The 17,265-nt window shown below is 39.0% G+C and overlaps 1 protein-coding gene across 3 annotated transcripts in view; it reads right to left on the reverse strand.

Annotated features, from left to right (window-relative positions):
* SASH1 (SAM and SH3 domain containing 1) overlaps positions 1-17,265 on the reverse strand; it is a 190,208-nt gene that overhangs the window by 125,569 nt on the left and 47,374 nt on the right. The window contains exon 1 of one of the 3 annotated variants that reach the window (XM_053973149.1): positions 13,641-13,690. The exons of the other annotated variants lie outside the window; for them this stretch is intronic. The gene's annotated coding sequence lies outside the window, so the exon portion shown is untranslated. Of the gene's footprint in view, positions 1-13,640; positions 13,691-17,265 lie in introns of those variants that run through there. 3 annotated transcript variants of the gene reach the window in all.

Below are 17,265 nucleotides of genomic sequence, written 5' to 3' on the forward strand. Positions count from 1 at the left end.
ATCAAGATCCATCTTAAAACAATTCCATCTCATTGTCCTTGCTACATTTTTTTTCAACGTCCTTCTAAAATGTAATTTCTTTTACCTCTCCCCTGAACTTCATTTTTGAATTATTTTCCTTAAGAACTGTTTAAATAGTGTTATTATTTCTGGTAGCATGGTCCTTTGGAGTAGGGATCACCCGTACCAGCCAAAGGGGCCAGCAGCTGCTCTCCAACAGAAAGCAGACATGCCAGCAGCTGCTTCAGAAACTGCTCTCTGCCATGGGATAGAATGGGGACCCACACACCTGACCATCAGTTGATCTGACAAACAGGCTATCACTGTCCCAGACCCTCCTAGAATGTACATGCATAAACTGTGAGAGAGTACAAGATCCATCCTGCATCCACGATCCATCCATTTGCACATCAGACTTCCATATATTCCAAAAGGATAACGTTTCAGCACCTGCCAGACAACTACAGAAAATAAAATGTTCCTGATTTTAGAAGTGATACAGACAGTACTTATCCAATGGCTTTAAAATGGATGGAATTTAGATCACATATTATATGCTGCATGGTCAGAAATCATTATTTATTCTTTCAGAGGTTTAGCTGTCAGCTCCCAGTCTTACTGCCAGCCTCATGACCAGAGTAGCACATTCCAGTGAGAGTGGCACACTAATACGTCCAACACAAACCAGATGGAGTTAAGTCTGTTTAATTCTATCAGTAGAAAGCGGTTAGGAACAACAAATTGCTTTATTCTGATAGAAGCCTGAACTCTGCACATTACAGTCTATCTATCATTACCCTAGGTATCAGTACGCTACTAGGTTAAAAAATTAGAAGGTGGGAGAGACATACGCCCAGCAGAATTATTCCTGTAGTCTTAATATTTTGGGCTAGCACCACACTCAGTAGACACAGTACTGTGAAGCTTGTCAGGCTTCATTTAAAATACAGTAGCTGTGATTTTACACGACAAATCATATAAGGAAAAGAAATCTAAACACAGCAAGCATCACATCCCTCCTGGAAGGATATCTTTTGACTCATAAGGAGAAAGGAAAGGTTCACATCCTTCCCTTCCTGCCTACAGATATGCTCCCACAGAGGCCTCTCATATCCTGCCCAGTTCCTCTGTATGTCATGGAGCACAGCATCACATTTCTTGACTGCGAGGTGGTAGCACTAGCTCAGCCAGTGGAGGTGCTCTGAGAGTTGGACCATGACTGGTGAGGAACACATCCTGAGGGAAACCACAGCCATGATCCTGCTTAGGTGCACATCAAGCCACTCCAGAAGTGCCTGCAGACTTCCCACAATGTCAGGCACTGTCTGGAAATTTTCCAGAAATTACTAATACTGTTGTTCTTTGTGTTACTTCTGCCTTCTCCACCTAAACTCAGCATCTCCTCTTCTCTACCTGCACAGCAAAGCCAGTTTTGACTTTTGAGTTTTCTTGTCAACACTGAAATAGTTAGCATTCACTTTTTTCTTAGCTTTCTGCAGCTCTTTTTACAAATTTTTTTTGTAAACCTTAATTTTTCAGGAAGGAGTTCAGCATCTTTTGAGATACCTAGGGGTAGTCTTTGCACTTTCATTCACAGGAGGTTGCTCAACAGATTGAATTAATAAGTGGCTGCTAGAAGGGATGCATACAAATCTTTTTTGTACGAGACTTACAAAGGCCATAGAAACAGAAGCATTTAGCTTAGTGTCCTTTGGCTGCTCTTTTCCCAAATAATTTTAGAACCACGGAAGTAAAAAACATGAAAAGCTAGCCTCAAAACTGGGAGTAGAACTTCAGCCTGTCCTTTTTCCAAGTGTGGCGTCCTTTGATTCCTATGTTGAAACTCTTAGTAAATTACTAATGAAAAGGAGTCTGATGATCTCATCCTAAATCACATCATAAAAGTAGCATAAGGTGCAACTCAGTAGTATATGGCAACTGTTTCAGAGATGCTCAGTGATGTAAGTGTCAAGTACCAAGTTAGCTGTAGTAAAATGAGAAGAGCATCAACACAGATGACCATTCTTACAGAGTGACACCTATATTACTATTCACTTTGTGACCAGCACAAGTTTTTAAGATAAAAATGTATGCACCTCAGAAATGATGCTTATTGCATCTCCCTTTGAAAAGTAATAAGGGATACTTAAAAAGTATAGTTCCTGGAAAAAGAAACCCAAGAGCTTTCAATAATTTCAGTTTCATTAATTGTATCTTTGCTAAAGCAACCAAGCAATGTCAATCTTTAAAAAAAGTGTTATCTGCCTGTTATGGAGATAAAACTTTACAGAGTTGCCCTTAACAAAATATTATTAGAGCAAACTACGTGTGACCCAAACATGTCAACTGTAGACAGAAGAAAACAAAAGTGGAAGAATTGCTTAGCTTCTCATTCAGAACAGATTGCTTCCATGCAAAAGTCACCCCCTCCACACTTCACCTAACACCCATCCCCCAATTTAACAATTAAATACTGTCATAAAACACAGCAGAACAAAAACTTTTCCTCAAATGTTTCTCTGAGAGTTAATACACTCCCCCTCCTCTCACCTCTGTCTGAACCAGCAGAAAACAGACCCTACCAAAGCCTGACTTAGGTCAAACCCCCAAAGATTCAGAACTGAGTTTAGGCTTTGCACTTTTTAAGCCTATGTCGTAAGTCTCATAAATATATTAGCAGCGAAGGAGTAGGTGGGCCTAGTTAATGCAGAAGCTGACCAAAGAAACCTGCCTTATGCTCTCAGTTAGGCAGAGGTGACCAGATGTGATAATTATTCTGTGATCTGATGTTTGCTTGCATATCATGTCAGCCTGAGGTCAATTCTCCCTACTGCAGCCACTGGATAACAATGTACTGGCTTCAAACTCTTCTTTCAGATCAGTTTCTGTTGGGGCAATTCCTGCTCCATCACCAGAGCTTCTCCTCTTGCTTCCATCCCTAAAAACAGCTCTCATCAGCTCCCTTCCCTCACTTTCCAAACAGCTGCCCTATCTTTCCTTTTAAATGCTTTCTGCCCAGTCTCCAAAGCACCACATCTGACTAAAACAGGGGTGTCCTCCCCATGTCAGAGCTGTGCACCTGGCTGACCTGTGTGCCATGCAGCAAGCCCTGATACGTACATAAAGAGAGAGTTTATGGAAAAACAAATGGCAGTTGACCAGCAAGCAGAAAAACAGTTGTGTTGCAATTTCTGTTGTAATGATTAATGTTCAAAAATCACAGATGTCAGGGACCTGAATATTACACTTGCATTTAAATATACAGAAATTTTAAAAGTCAGACTTTTGGAGTGCTTCAGCTTCAATTGTCTAAGTCATTAGGGTGCGCTTAGGTCACATCTTCATCCTTTTATTGAAAAATAAACCCTGGAATTTACATTTCCATTATTTAAAAAACAGCAGCAAATTGAATTTTTTACATCACTGGCTGCAGGTGCTAGGATGTTAAATAAATCATCAAGCCAGTGATGAAATCTGGAGCATTCACAAGACTGACAATGTAGTCAAGATGATAAGTATTCATTTCAGCTATGGCTGTAAACACAGGCATGAGCTTGATTCAGAGAGTCTGTGTTCCTCTAGAGAAGCACTCTTATTCTTCACTGCCCAGCAAGCTGTACCATCAATCACTCTGGACTCTCTGAAATCAGTCTCAAATTGCCATGGAAAAATATAATAAAATCTGCTTTGAACTCTCTAACAAGAGTTATGAAAAAATGGAGAATCATATCCAATTGTAAATTTCATTTTTCCTATATTGTTAATGGCATGTTTCACTTCATAAAACTTCATTAAATACAAGAGAAAAGAGAGAAACATCTCTATACAAGCAGGCCCACACTGCACTTCATGTCCATAAATTCATTGAAGGGACACAAGACACTTATTACTTTTGCAACATAGCGAGGAGGGGGAGTAATTCCAAAGAGCAGCTGCTTCCAGTTGGGGTAGCTCAGCTGGAAAGGAGAGGTGCTTGTCAAAGTAATTAAAATGAGAAGAAGCCATCTATCTGAGATTTCAGCTTTTAAGCACTGGCCAACCCCTACCCAAAATGTAATTAAAAACAAACAAACAAACAAACAAACAAAAAAACCAAAAACAAAAACAAAAACAAAAAACCACAAAACAAAACAAAAAAAAAAGACAAGTGAAAACAGGCTTAAGCATTGCTGAAAACATACCTCCAAGCTATTCTCTCAATAAATATTTTGCGAAGTTCATGAACAGAAGGATTATTGTGACTCTGGTGGTGTGAGTGGGAGGAATTTACCCTCCACAACTCAACCAACTGGATCAATGATGATAAAACAGCCCTTGAGGGCAGTGAGCTTACTGCACTGGCTCCATGTTGATGAAGTTTTACAGGGAAGTTTTTTTGTTTAAGTATATGTAGAGCAGGCTGGTAGCTCTAGTTCTCAGAAAAAAAAATTTCCTTTGCAAGGATTTAATAATTAGGCAATTCTGTTTTACAAGGCCAAATATGCTACTTCAGTACAATGTGTATCCTGTAGCAACACATGACTAACAAAAAGTAATTGAGACTTGGGTTTTTGAAAATTACTAATATACTTGATCCCAGGAGTGCATCACATGTTCCTTTTGACTTCTGTGGGAAGATGTTATTTGTGAGAATACATTTAAACAAACAACTGTTGCTTGGCTAGATGAAGGTTAAAGTGACTGGAAAGGATGCAGCAATTATCTGAAAGCATAAAGGGTGTGTAAACACCAAGGGGAAAGCCAGATTGCAGAGGAAAGCTCAAGAGGGTGTAACTCAGGGCAATGAGATAAATGTATGTGTTTTTAAGCCCTGAAATACTGGCTCATAAAACAATTACATTATTTGTGTATAAAAACTGGTCATTTCGGTCATTGTTATGTGTCACTGAGGACAGAATATGTGAAAGGGAAATAAAATGAATGAAAAAAATTAGCTATATTAGTGAGAAGAATATAAGAGAAAGCAGTAGTAGCCCTGTGTCTTAGGGATAAGCCAAGTGACCTTATGGATTGCTGTCCCCACTGCTGAGGACACAGCAGCAGCAGGGATGGGCGGTGAGCCCATAAGGCTTTGGGCTAGATACAATCCATGACTTAATTTCACATGACTTGCAGCCCCATAAATTATTTTGGGTGGTTTTAATGGATGATTCTAAGGGGTATGCTATTTGAGCAATTGCTTAGAAGTCTGAAAAGCCTATGTGGCCCTTAGGTTTCCCATGGTAACACATGAGGCATTTAGGGAATACATAAGCACATAGTAAGAAGACAATTTTCATTACTCACAAAATTTCAGGGCTTTATATAGAAATCTAAAACTCCTAGAGATAAAAATTATGTTATTGTATTTTATTATATTTATACATGTAAACTGCATGTACAGACAGATCTAAGAAAAGATTGCCTCTTGATTTGTCAAAAAGACAAATTCCTTACCTCCTAAAAGCATTCTCCAAGTGTTGTGATACCTTTTTAACTCCTAGCATTTTCCAAATACATACTAATATATAGGGTCTTCTTATGAATAGAAAGGAAATATAATTATCCTCTTGGATAGTTACTTAAATCAGTTTTCAGTGTACAAAACATGATTTAAACATATGCTTTCTATTGCCTGTACTTGCCTAGCTAGTGTTTATGTTTGTCTGCAAACAAAAAATTATTCAAATGACCCCCAAACATGCACAATATTATCCTGATCTGTAAATAGATTCCAGCAAGGGAGAAAGAGGTTTTAAATATTTTAGCACCCATTTCCTAAAGTATGTATGTACACAGGTAACAGAGTTTAAATAGCTGGATCGTTTTATACAGATGCATGAGAAAGGATTGTAAAAGTCTTCAGGTTTGACAGAAAATTCAGGGCAGTGTCAAAGGGCTAAACAGTATTAGAGTACATAGTGAGCCTGGTGGTTTCAAATAAGCTTAACCTGCTCATTTTCATCCAAGAATGCCCAGGTTTCGCTTCAAGAGACAAGGATTTTGGCAGTAATAATGACTGCTGTCTCCATCTCTTGTTCTCACTCCTGTGCCACAGTAATTATAAATGAGGGCTCATGAAGAAGAGAGTTCAAGAAGGCTAAAGGAGGGCAAGCAGGGGCTGGAAAGATACACAAATGAGTTCTATAATGTTTCTTTTTCTACCCTATTATCCTGTAAGAGTTTTAAACAGCCAAGTGAATTTGACAAGAATTAATTTTGTCAAATCAGTCTAATTTCCTACTTTGGAGGATAATTGGTAGTGGATAAGAAGCAGCAGCAGCTGGAATACACACTGAATTTCATAAGGTTTCTACCTTATTCAACACAGCTGATGCCATTATAAGGTGGTACACAACTGCTTGAAAGAAACACTTTCAGAGATTAGTTTTCAGTGGTTGGCACCAAAGGGAAAAAATATATCAAGTGAGGTTTTTCAGGGATCTGTTTTTCAATATTTCAATTAACAGGCTGGCCAGTAATATAGAGACTATGCTCATTAAATTTACAGATGACAGACAGCTCAGAGTGCTTGAAAATGGCTCCTGAACGCGCATGAAAAAAAGTCGTCTTGCTACAGAAGAGCAAGAGAATACACAGTACAGCCAGTAGGGATACAGAACCACCTGCAAGACATAGCAATCTTTGCACTACTCACCAAGCCCAAGCAATCAGCTGGAGGTTCTGGGTTGTGTTTTGACCCAGTGTGCCCTAGATGTCAGGACTGACACGGACGAATGAGAGAAAATATAGAAGATAACCACATAAATGAGATGTTTACAAGCAGAGATTGAAAGAATGAGGATGCTCTATCCAAGACAAATGAATGCCAGAGAATAGGATAATCATTTTCAAATATGTAAAACCTTTGCTTCACTAAGAAAAGCAAACTATCTATTGGGGATAGGGCAAGAATGAACAGGTTTAATTGCAGCTGGGGCAGTGTTCGGTTAAACACTAGAAAAAGCTTTCTAACTGCAAGGTTCATAAAAGTGATGGAATTGATTGCCTGGGGTCAGTGTGGTGCCTTCATCACTGTCTAACCTGTTCTTGAGAGCCTCCCAACATCCCATTATTTTGGTACAACGGATTCTGCTCTAGGGCTTGGAGCTGGCTACATAACCTCTTATTATCCAGACTTTTTTTCTTTTTTTAAATAAATACTTTTTGTATTTTAATTTTTTAAAACCAGACTGTGGAAGTCCTTTGCACAGCAGCCAGCACTTACTCCAAAGGAAACTGAATACCACTCATGCCAAAAGGCCAATATACAGTCCTGCAAGTAAAAATTAGAGTTTACAGGCATCAAGGATACCACAAAAGGCATTGAAATGCTTTGCATGACAGTGCCACAGAAACAACAATTGTCACCTGAAGAATTTTTATACAGGCTACTTGTAAATCCTATACTTTTGCTACTGAAGATCTGTCCCAGAGTTTGTGACCACCTGGCCTGCTTTTAATATTAACATTTGCACAAGATGTTTGAGTGGCTGTGGCAGCATGTAACTGATATGACTGAGGATGGCAGTTGCCAGAGGGACAGGCTGCTGCACAAGGAAGCCAAGAATTTCAAACTCAATATGCTTCATAAGAGTAATTCTAAAAATTACAGCTGCTCATGGGCAAGAGGTTTGTTTGTTCATTTATACTCCAACTGAAATGCATTAAATAGTTTGGATTTTCCTACCCCTCTTGGTCATATCTGGTGACAATCACTATTAATTACAGCTACCTTTCTGAAAGTGAAGTCATCACCTGCTTTCTCCAAAGAGTCAATTGCTGCGGAAACATATGTATCTTTCAGGATTAAATGCTGGAAGCACATTGCAAGTGGATTTTCTTGTGTAAACCAGACCTGCCAGGGAGTGTACAACCTTCAGGAGAAGTTACACTTGAAACAGTTATTATGTGTTTTTTGTATGAGACATACGTACGTGCAAGAACTGAGCATGATGGTAGCATGCCAAGATTATTAAAAATAATTGGGACATATTTTCTTCTGAGACCTTCTCACCCACCAGCCTTTTGGAAATAAGACCCCCATCATTTCTGGAATCCCCAAACTGGACATTTGCAAAATCCCTTCTTTGGGAGTCTGAAATGGGAAGGAGCCATGGAGGGATGTGTGCATTTCACAGACATCTTCATATTTTTACGCATACTCAATTATGTCTGTCATTACGGGATTTCACAGACAGTACTACTATTTATATTAAAATACACACACACAGTAGCATCTGTGGCTATACCTAATACAATGTATGGAAGCCAAGTCAACAGTAAGTGACCAATCAGCCAAAATAGCAAATTCAGCACCAAGAAGATATGAATTCCCAAGAGGTTTCACAGGCCAGTTAGTGAGGTATCGCCCTCACTCTTCATTCACCAGCGAGTTAAACAAGCTGCTGCTGAGGAAAAAAGTGCTAAAACTCCAAGGCCCACACTTTCCAAGGCAGGATACATGGAGAGTGTATGTAAGGTTCTGTCAATTAGATGCAACAGTAAAATGGCATTCCATCTGCACTACAAATGTCATAGAGCTCCATGGCACCTGTCTGGGGAAGAAAAAAACCAACCAAACACAAAAGAGCAAGAGTTTACCACAGATTCAAATACTCATGTGAAACAATGACCTCTTTGTGCTAGAGCTTTCTGCAGCAAAAATACTTCAGAAAAGTTTGGATTTTTTTTTTTTTTTGCAGTAGTATTTTATATCAGAAGGTGAAAACAGAGAAACCCTTTCCACACTTTTGCCATACCATGAAAGTCACAGTCAGTTTTGTTATAACTTTGAAGGTGCAAAAACTTACAGCTAAAGACTCCGCTGATAGGAAAACACTCCTTCCTCTCAAGTATAAATTTTGAAAGAAGAATTAAGTTGATAACTTACACTTCATGTATCTCATTTCCCTTCCAGAAGGGTCTAAACACATTTGTAGTAAATTCTAAGTTTGCATATTGCAAAAGGTACAATGCCAATCATAATTTACCCACTCATTCCCTGGAAACAAGAGCAGTGCAAAGGAGCAGCAAGAAGTTTCCTTTCTCCTTCAATATCCAGGCAGGGCTCTCCCTGCTGCACTGAATCCCAGACAGAAATCCCAGCACTCCCTTCCTGCAGCCTCTCAGCATTAGCCATGTATGCTTGAAAACTAAAGAAATTTGCACAAACCAGAAAATTAGTGTTGATATGGATACAAAGTTATGACAAAGGCTTCTGAAAAGAGCTTTTTTCCCCCCTTGGTATGACTATCTTCTCTGTTAAAAACTGAACTCAATATAAAATCATCAGTGGTTGGACTTTATCATAGCTGAAAATTACCTTGGCAGCTGCAAAAGGGAGTTCCCTCTTTTCAAAGCAACTTGCCCAACCTGCTATGATGCCAGCCACCCAGAAGTCACGATATTATAATTCTTGCAGCAATAATGAGTGACAGTGTTACCAAAATTAGAGTTCCAAGGTCAGAGGAACATTTGAAGTAAAATGGGAGCTTTTGTCTACACATAAGGTTCTGAAAAGACTAGAAATAAATAGTGCAGGAATAAATACAGAAGTAGGAAATTAGGACTAGTGGGACCATGTGTTGGAGCCCTAGGTACTGAGAATTTTAGACTTTCTGTGTGGACAGGCACTGACCCCCAAGAGAACACTGCAAATTTTTTGTGATAAATGTTCGCTCAAATGGATCTCCTATGTTGTTTCACTTTCTAAGATGTTTTGGTACCTCTTCTAATATTACTTAACCTGCACTGAGTGTTTATTACAGAAGCATCACCTAAAGAACAAGAGCTGTCATATTGTACTAAACATTGCTTATAAATTAAAAGAATTTTCACTCTACATCTGAGTCAGAAATAGAGGGTGAAGATGCATGAAGTTAAAGTTATCTGCTATGAGAAACACAGCAAATAAGTAATTGAGCCAAAAAGGAAATCAGAGTCTTCCAAAGTTGTGGCCCAGGGCACTGCCAACTGGACCATGCTGTCTGTACTCCTTGTGCTGTAAATAATCATGCACCAGTACAGGCTGCACATCACATGCTCCATGACTCTAGGAAAGCAAAGATATTTTAGGAAATGATCTATTTTGCTGTGCAACATTTATACAATGAAGCATAACAGAAATAAACCTGCTAAAAAAATTACAGCAACAACAAGAGAAAACAAGCAGCTGAAAGGAGACACTCTTGTAAATGGGAAGGGGAAATGCTCTCTAAGTCCCAAATTATGTAAACACATGGAAGCACTTGCTGGAAAGTAGTAATTCTGTACTATATCGTGCATGTAAAATGCAGAGTTTCAGAAGAAACTGAAATATCAGATATTTTTGAATTCTTTTTGCAAGGAAACTTGATTCATTAGAACTAAAAGTATTATAGTTGGGAGAATTTTATCAGCACCATGATCATTGTGGAGGGTAGCATAACAACAAACAGTCATATTTCAATTGTACTTTCCATGTAAAACTATACTAATGATAATTATAGAAGTAGTGGATACTACGTCATAGGGACCCATAGTCATAATTTACTAATACTGTACTGAAGATGAAGAATCATAGAGAATTTAACTACAACTCCACTAACGTAGGTTTATATTATTTACAGCAATATCTCTTCATTTCAGGCACTCACATCTTTCTGGATTTCATGTTCCTCCATAATGAAAACTATATGGTGAAAGGGGGGAATGAGAAATGAGACATTTAGAATAATCTAGATCCTGAAAGCCTTTCCAGATCAACATCAGTGGAATCCATCAGCAGTGGAAAGTGACTGCTTTTGAAATTTCTGCTGCTAATCTTTGCTGCTTAAATATAAAGCAGATGCTTCCTCTTGTTTACTAGCAGCAATGCAGGTAACAAACACTGTGAATTCACCACTAATTCCTAACAGATTGTATCTGAAGCTGTGGTTTTCTGCTTGTGGTTCATGGACTCCTGAGACCTTACTTAGTATCTTAATATAGTCCTTATAAAGCCATTAGGAAAATTTCTTAAGTTTTTAATAGTCTTAAATTCACCACACTGATTTGCATCTGTGCCTAAACATCTTCAGGAATACAGAAAAGTTGCAAATCACTTTTGCTGTTGAGAGTTTGAAACTAACTAGAAAAGCTACAATGTCAGATCAATGGTTAAACAGGCAGGGAATGCCATTTAACAATAAGTACTAATGGTAGCCACAGCTAATCTATGGAAAGTGGTGCAAGCAAAAAGTATGTGGGAAAATTGCTTATTCTGGGTCAGTTTAATAATCAGTTCTCATGGCAAAGTCCAAGGAGTCAGGTGACTAAGTAGCATAGAGGCCCCAAATGCATGTACACTGCGCTAAACTGCACCATCTTTAAAGTAGGAGGAAGGAGCAATCAAGTGGTCACAGTATTGTGTGGAAGTGGCCACAATATTTTCAAGGAAATGACAAACACTTTTAACACGTCACAAGATTTTTCTACCAAGTTTTGTTTTTTTCTTTTTTAACTATTTAGAAGTTCGTTTCCCTTGGTTAGGATCTTTATTTTCTTCCCTTGCTGTTGTTTGCTCTTCAATCTATCAGGAGCCCAGACATGCCCTGTCTGTGTGGGAAGTGCTTCTGCTCCTCTCCAGGTGCTCAGGCACTTCAGTGACCACCTGCCATGCAGAGTTCTGGTCTCTTTCAGGAAGGATTGAAAGCTTCTCTTACTTCAAAAAATGAAACGGGTAATGCATAAAAACAAAGCCATGTTTTCCTAGGGAAAGTGGGACACATTTGGACAATAATTAGGCTAAGCAAGAAGGTGCAGGGGCTGCCTCAGCATCACCTTAGACCCTACCAACTCAAGTGAAACACCAGGCAAAGAGGGGCACACATGCACATGGATGTGATGGGGCTGCATGCACAGGCTGTGCAGAGGACACTGTCAAGAATGCTTTGACTTCTTTGATCATGGAATTATGGCTCCAGGACAGATTCCCTGCTATTCTGCTGTTATCCATCTAGTGAAGAAAGACAGAAAAAGTGAACTAAATTCTCCCCTCTCAACTAAAACAATGCAGAGTAACAGTCAAAACCCAGACAAAATGATGGAAAAAGGAAAAAAAGAGCACAAACTATGAAGAGGGGAAAAGAGATACTGGAGTTCACTGTAAGGTCACAAAAGGGACAAGAACAAATAGCAAACTCTGGCCATCATATTAAAAGCCTGTGTGCTAATAAAATCACCATGAAGAATAAACCACAATAAACCGGATGTCTTATTGCTAAAAAAAAAGTAAGAAATTTACCCAGCACAAGAGAAACTTTCTTGGAATTCACACAACTGAAGTACTAATACAGAAAATGTACAGCTTGTTTGGGAATGATAGGCAGGGGTGAGGCTTGTTGTATTTCAGAGGTAACCTAAACTCATCCCAAACTCAGAAAGATGAGTAGAAAGCCCAGTTAGTTTGGGGACATTAAAAAGGGAGGAAAATAACAAAAGTTTTGATACTGTTCAACACCCACTTCAGATGACTACAACAGGTATAAAGCAGGCTGAATAAAAATTTTTCCTGAATAGTATCACACACAGCAGAACCTGCTGGAAAGGAGAAAGACCTAACTATCCAAATGCTGCTGAAACACAAACACCACAGGCCACTAAGCGTATCTTTGATATGTGAGAGGAAGGGGTCATGGCAGATGTGGTTTGGGCATGAAACAGGTAGAAAAATGGAATCCTTGCACCCCAGAGAGGTCACCAGAGCAGTCTGGGTTGACGCAGGCTCGCCAGGCCCTTGCAGGGCTGCCACACACCGGCACCCCGGTCCACTCCACGCTGCCTCTGCCCTCCGGCTGTCATAGCCACAGACAACAAAATCCTCCTCCACACAAATCTGGAGAGGTCAGTAGCACAGATCCAGGCACAACAGTGCAGAGGACAGAGAAAAGGCAAGTAAATGTTTATCTCTATGGGCCAAAAGTAGGTTTCACAGGGCCCCCACTGATCTTTCAGTCTGAAAAGAATCACACATACTATTTTGTAAGCATGTAAAGATTTTGAGGTCACTTGCCTTTGTGAGAAACTTTGTAAATTATTGTCAAATAAAGTTAACTTTTGTTCAATAATACACCTTACAAATAAGAAGAAAGCAAATAAGATACAGCTCCATTTTTATATGGTTCCCAATGCTGCTTCACATGGCATATTCATGAAGAGAATGATCTGCATGAAACTGTGCAGGACAAGGAAGCCACATCAAAAAGTAATTGCCAGTAGATCCTCATCAAACTGGAAAGATGGATCAAGACATTTTGACACTATTCAATATTCTTACAGTGTACTTGTTTAGGAACTGTTCACATTTGGAGTCTTGTGACCAAGACATCCATTTTGAGGCTCTTCTGGGGCCTCAGTGACCATCCTCTTCAGATCATGGTGCTCAGCAGAAATTTGCAAGAAGTGCCTGAGCCTGCAGAGGACAGCAGAAAGCACTAAAAACCATGAGTAAGAGAGGACCATGTATGTTGATGATGATGATGCAACCTGATTTCTGAGTTTTCAGACTGCAGAAAGCTAGGAGCTGCAGGAATAACAGAGAGCAGATTAGATACACAGATGGATATGGAAATTGGAGAAATGGGCTAAGACAAAGGGGAAGCAGTATGCAAAAAAGGACATATTGTTGCAAAATACTTCACTTGGGAAGAAATAAGTTCGGAGGATAAGCAGGGGATGGGAGACAGCTGGCCCTGCGGCAGTTCTCACAAAAGGATCTGCAGGCTTCAGGCTGAACATGAGTCAACTTCTTTCCTGCTGTCATAGAAAAGCAACCATTAAATAAAGATTTATTAACAGACGGCACATAAAATAAATCTTTTGCTCTCCTCAGCATTACAAGACCTCCATCATCTGGGCTATGAGACTCATTCCTGACGCTGCACTTATCTCAACCAGTTATGAAGAGTCCAGAGGCGAACACCTTAAATAACCTAGAGGTCTAGTTATTAGGTCTACAAAACATGTCCTTCTAAAAAAACCAATTGCCTGGGAGTTACCACTAGCTCAGCTGGAAGATCTTCAACCTAAGAATTTATGACAGTTGACATTTCCTTGCCCCTCTACATGAAGCTACATAGGCTTTTTTTTTTTAATGGAAATGGAGAGGAAAGCAGGGGTCTTTAGTCCTCTTGAATTTACAGTGCATGAAAATACAATTTCAGCATATTTCAAATACTGAAAAAAATCCACTGAGCATTAAGAGAAACAAAAATGTACTGGGGTAGAATTACTTACAGCAGAATTCTCATTATTCAGGAGACCTCGCCTAAACTTGAGCAGCTGAGATCAAGAATATTGCCTATTTACAACAGTCTATAAGAGGAAGAAAATTGAAAGCATTAAAGATGTTCTTCATATTTTATGATGAACCATAGAATAAGATCCAGTTTCTCTATTTTTTTTTTTATTATTTTATCTTAAAATAAACAATCTGCACTAAGGAGATCCTCCCTCCATAGCAATACCTTCATGCAAGATATTCAAAGTGGTGTACTTCAAATTCATTTAAAACAAATGTATACCACAACTACAATATATTTCACTTTTGTTGACTTTGTCTACTTTCTCCTTTCAGAGGAATACACATTTAGCTTCAATTCTTTTTCATTATTTAAAATTTTTATGTAACAGAATATGTGAAATGATCAACTTGTGGATTTAGTTGGAACAGGGGTCTCTGCTGGAACTTTAAAAATAATTCAGTTCAGGTCTACACATAATTTGAGGAATTAAGAAATCTTAAGATCAATTTTATGCCATCTATTATAAAGTGTATATACTGTAAAATACTATAAAGTACACGTCATATTTTCAAACTTTTTAGAATTCATTTTGCTGAAGTATAGTCTGAATTTTTTTTAATCTTCTGAGTTAAAAGTTACAACTGGCTCATGGCAAAAGGCACTGCCATTAAAATAGTGACAAGTCCTCATTTCAATGCCAGCAGAGAACCATATTACCATAAGCTTTCACACACAGAAAGTTTGTAAGTCATGTAAAAGTTCCAACTGAAAACCAAACGTTTGCTGATTTTAGTTCCCTAAAGGCCTTTGGTTTGACACCTAATTTAATTCCCAGAGACTGAGAAGGGAATATTCTGTCGCAGTGTGCTCTGGGATCTTAAAGCTCAGCATGTTGCTAACATCCGTGTATCATTGGAAACATTGGATGCCCCCAGGCACGTTTTTTCACATCTTGACTGCATTTTCTCAACTGAATTACCCCCACCCATTTGGCAGACAAAAGGCTCAGAGGTATGCTCTGATTCAAAGGCTTTACTTTGTAAGGGAAAGTCACTCAATTGAGATTTCATTTCTCATGCCATCCCTGGGGAGTACTAACAGCTTCAGCCACCCAATGAATCATTGAAGTTTTTTTTATTATCTCCCATGTGGGTGCCCTAAACAGAAAATTAGATCTAAACCAAGTGAACACATAGAAGCAACATTCAGTTTCTCTTGTCTCTAAAACAATGTCAATAGGTGACTAATTAGAAGATGTAGCAAACAGAAAGCAATCTGAATTCAAGCTAAATTCAAGAAGGAAATTTTCACTAGTATTTAAAGCAGAGAGAGAAAACAATATCCTGCATAACTAACTTTTTATGCACATCTTACTTCTCAAAATTTGTATTTATCATATCCTTTCCTTTCAATTTAAACACTCCTCATGTTCATATTTATCCATATTTCATTCTAGGGGATAAATTAAACATATAAACCAACACCTAAATCTTACCTGTAATGATAATTAACTGTCTAATTTAATTTGTTACCTTTTGTGGTAAGATGAGAGGAAGCAGCAGATCTGTAATGCTTCTATCTCAGGTGAAACCAGTTTGAAAGCAATATTCAATGCCAGGAACTACTAAATTCAGCTATAATTAACTATATGATAGATTTCTAAAAAAGCATCAATGTAGTCTATAATTTGAAGATACAATATAGAAATATATGAAGATGAAGTGATCTCAGTGACTTACCATCTGACACTGATGAACAGTAACTGCCTTGACAAGGATTATTAAGTTTATTCTTCTTTACAGCCTAGACCGTTCTCCAAAGCATCTGTGCCACTCACTTCTCCATCAACTTCCAGACCCAGAGAGGGCAAGAAACCCCATCAGCCTTCAAAGCAGTACTTCATACTCCAGATGAAAAGCATCAACAAGCCAAACAGTCCCATTCCTGAGGAAGAGCCATGTGTCCTAAAAATGCTGGGTAACCACTCCTTAAAATATGAAAAAGTCTATTGACAGGCACATACAAAGGCTCACAGGAGCTGAGCCAAAGGCCTTGCTGATTCCCCAGCACTACATTTCAAACAAAGGCAGAGCCACACAGCTGCAGTTATCTGGCTGCAGCCCCCCTTTGAAAACACCTTCTTCCTTTCCTGCTAGACATGTGTCACTTCCACCACCATGTGCAGCTGCCGCTAACGCTGACTGCCAGAGCACCAGGGTGGCAGGTCTGCACCCGGAATACACAGGTTCTCCAGCTTGAGAAGGGAGCAGCCAGCCCTGCTCCCCAGCAGCACTCCAGCATCACCCTGAGGGAACCCTTCACCCAGAGACTACAGCCTTGGCCCAGCCCAGGCTAGTCCCTTCACAGCTTCCCCTCCAGACTGGACCAACCCAAGTCCTGCCGGTTATGAAGACAGATAAGGACTGTACTGCCAATTTGTTGTGGCCCTCTGAATCTTATCTAGGACTAAAAACAGTAGAAGTTTTGTAGTTGCACAAATGAAAGTGAGCTTGGAATGCAGAAAGCAAGTAAATGTGTTGAAAACTGTGTGACTTATTCCTACATACACAGAAAAATTTCTCTTAGGCATATACCCACACACACTTATGAAAGATTTTAAATGTTGGACCTTTAGCAAGATCCCTGCATATAATTTTCTAAAATACCTTTTTAACTCTATCAAAGACATATCACTACAAGTTCAAAAGGGGAAAAATGATTCTGAGATGGAGTGTCATATGTAAAGTCCCACTACACAGTTGCAAGTCAGTGATTCCCTCAGACTTCATCCTTTCATGTTAAAAATGTCTTGATGTCCTTCTTAGAAGAGCAAAAATGGCATTGCTGTTTTGAAGTACCAGAAGTGGCAGAAAACCACTTTCTACAGATGGTGACTGATGATTTTAAATAATTGCCCCACACCCCATTACTTGCATAAGCTCACCTTTGCAACTTGGCAATTCTTGAATTTGCAAAGCAAAGCTATGCTCTAGCAGCAGCTCTTTCCAGCTGCTATACCTTT

This window comes from Vidua macroura, chromosome 3 (assembly GCF_024509145.1).
Source record: "Vidua macroura isolate BioBank_ID:100142 chromosome 3, ASM2450914v1, whole genome shotgun sequence".
NCBI lineage: Eukaryota > Metazoa > Chordata > Aves > Passeriformes > Viduidae > Vidua > Vidua macroura.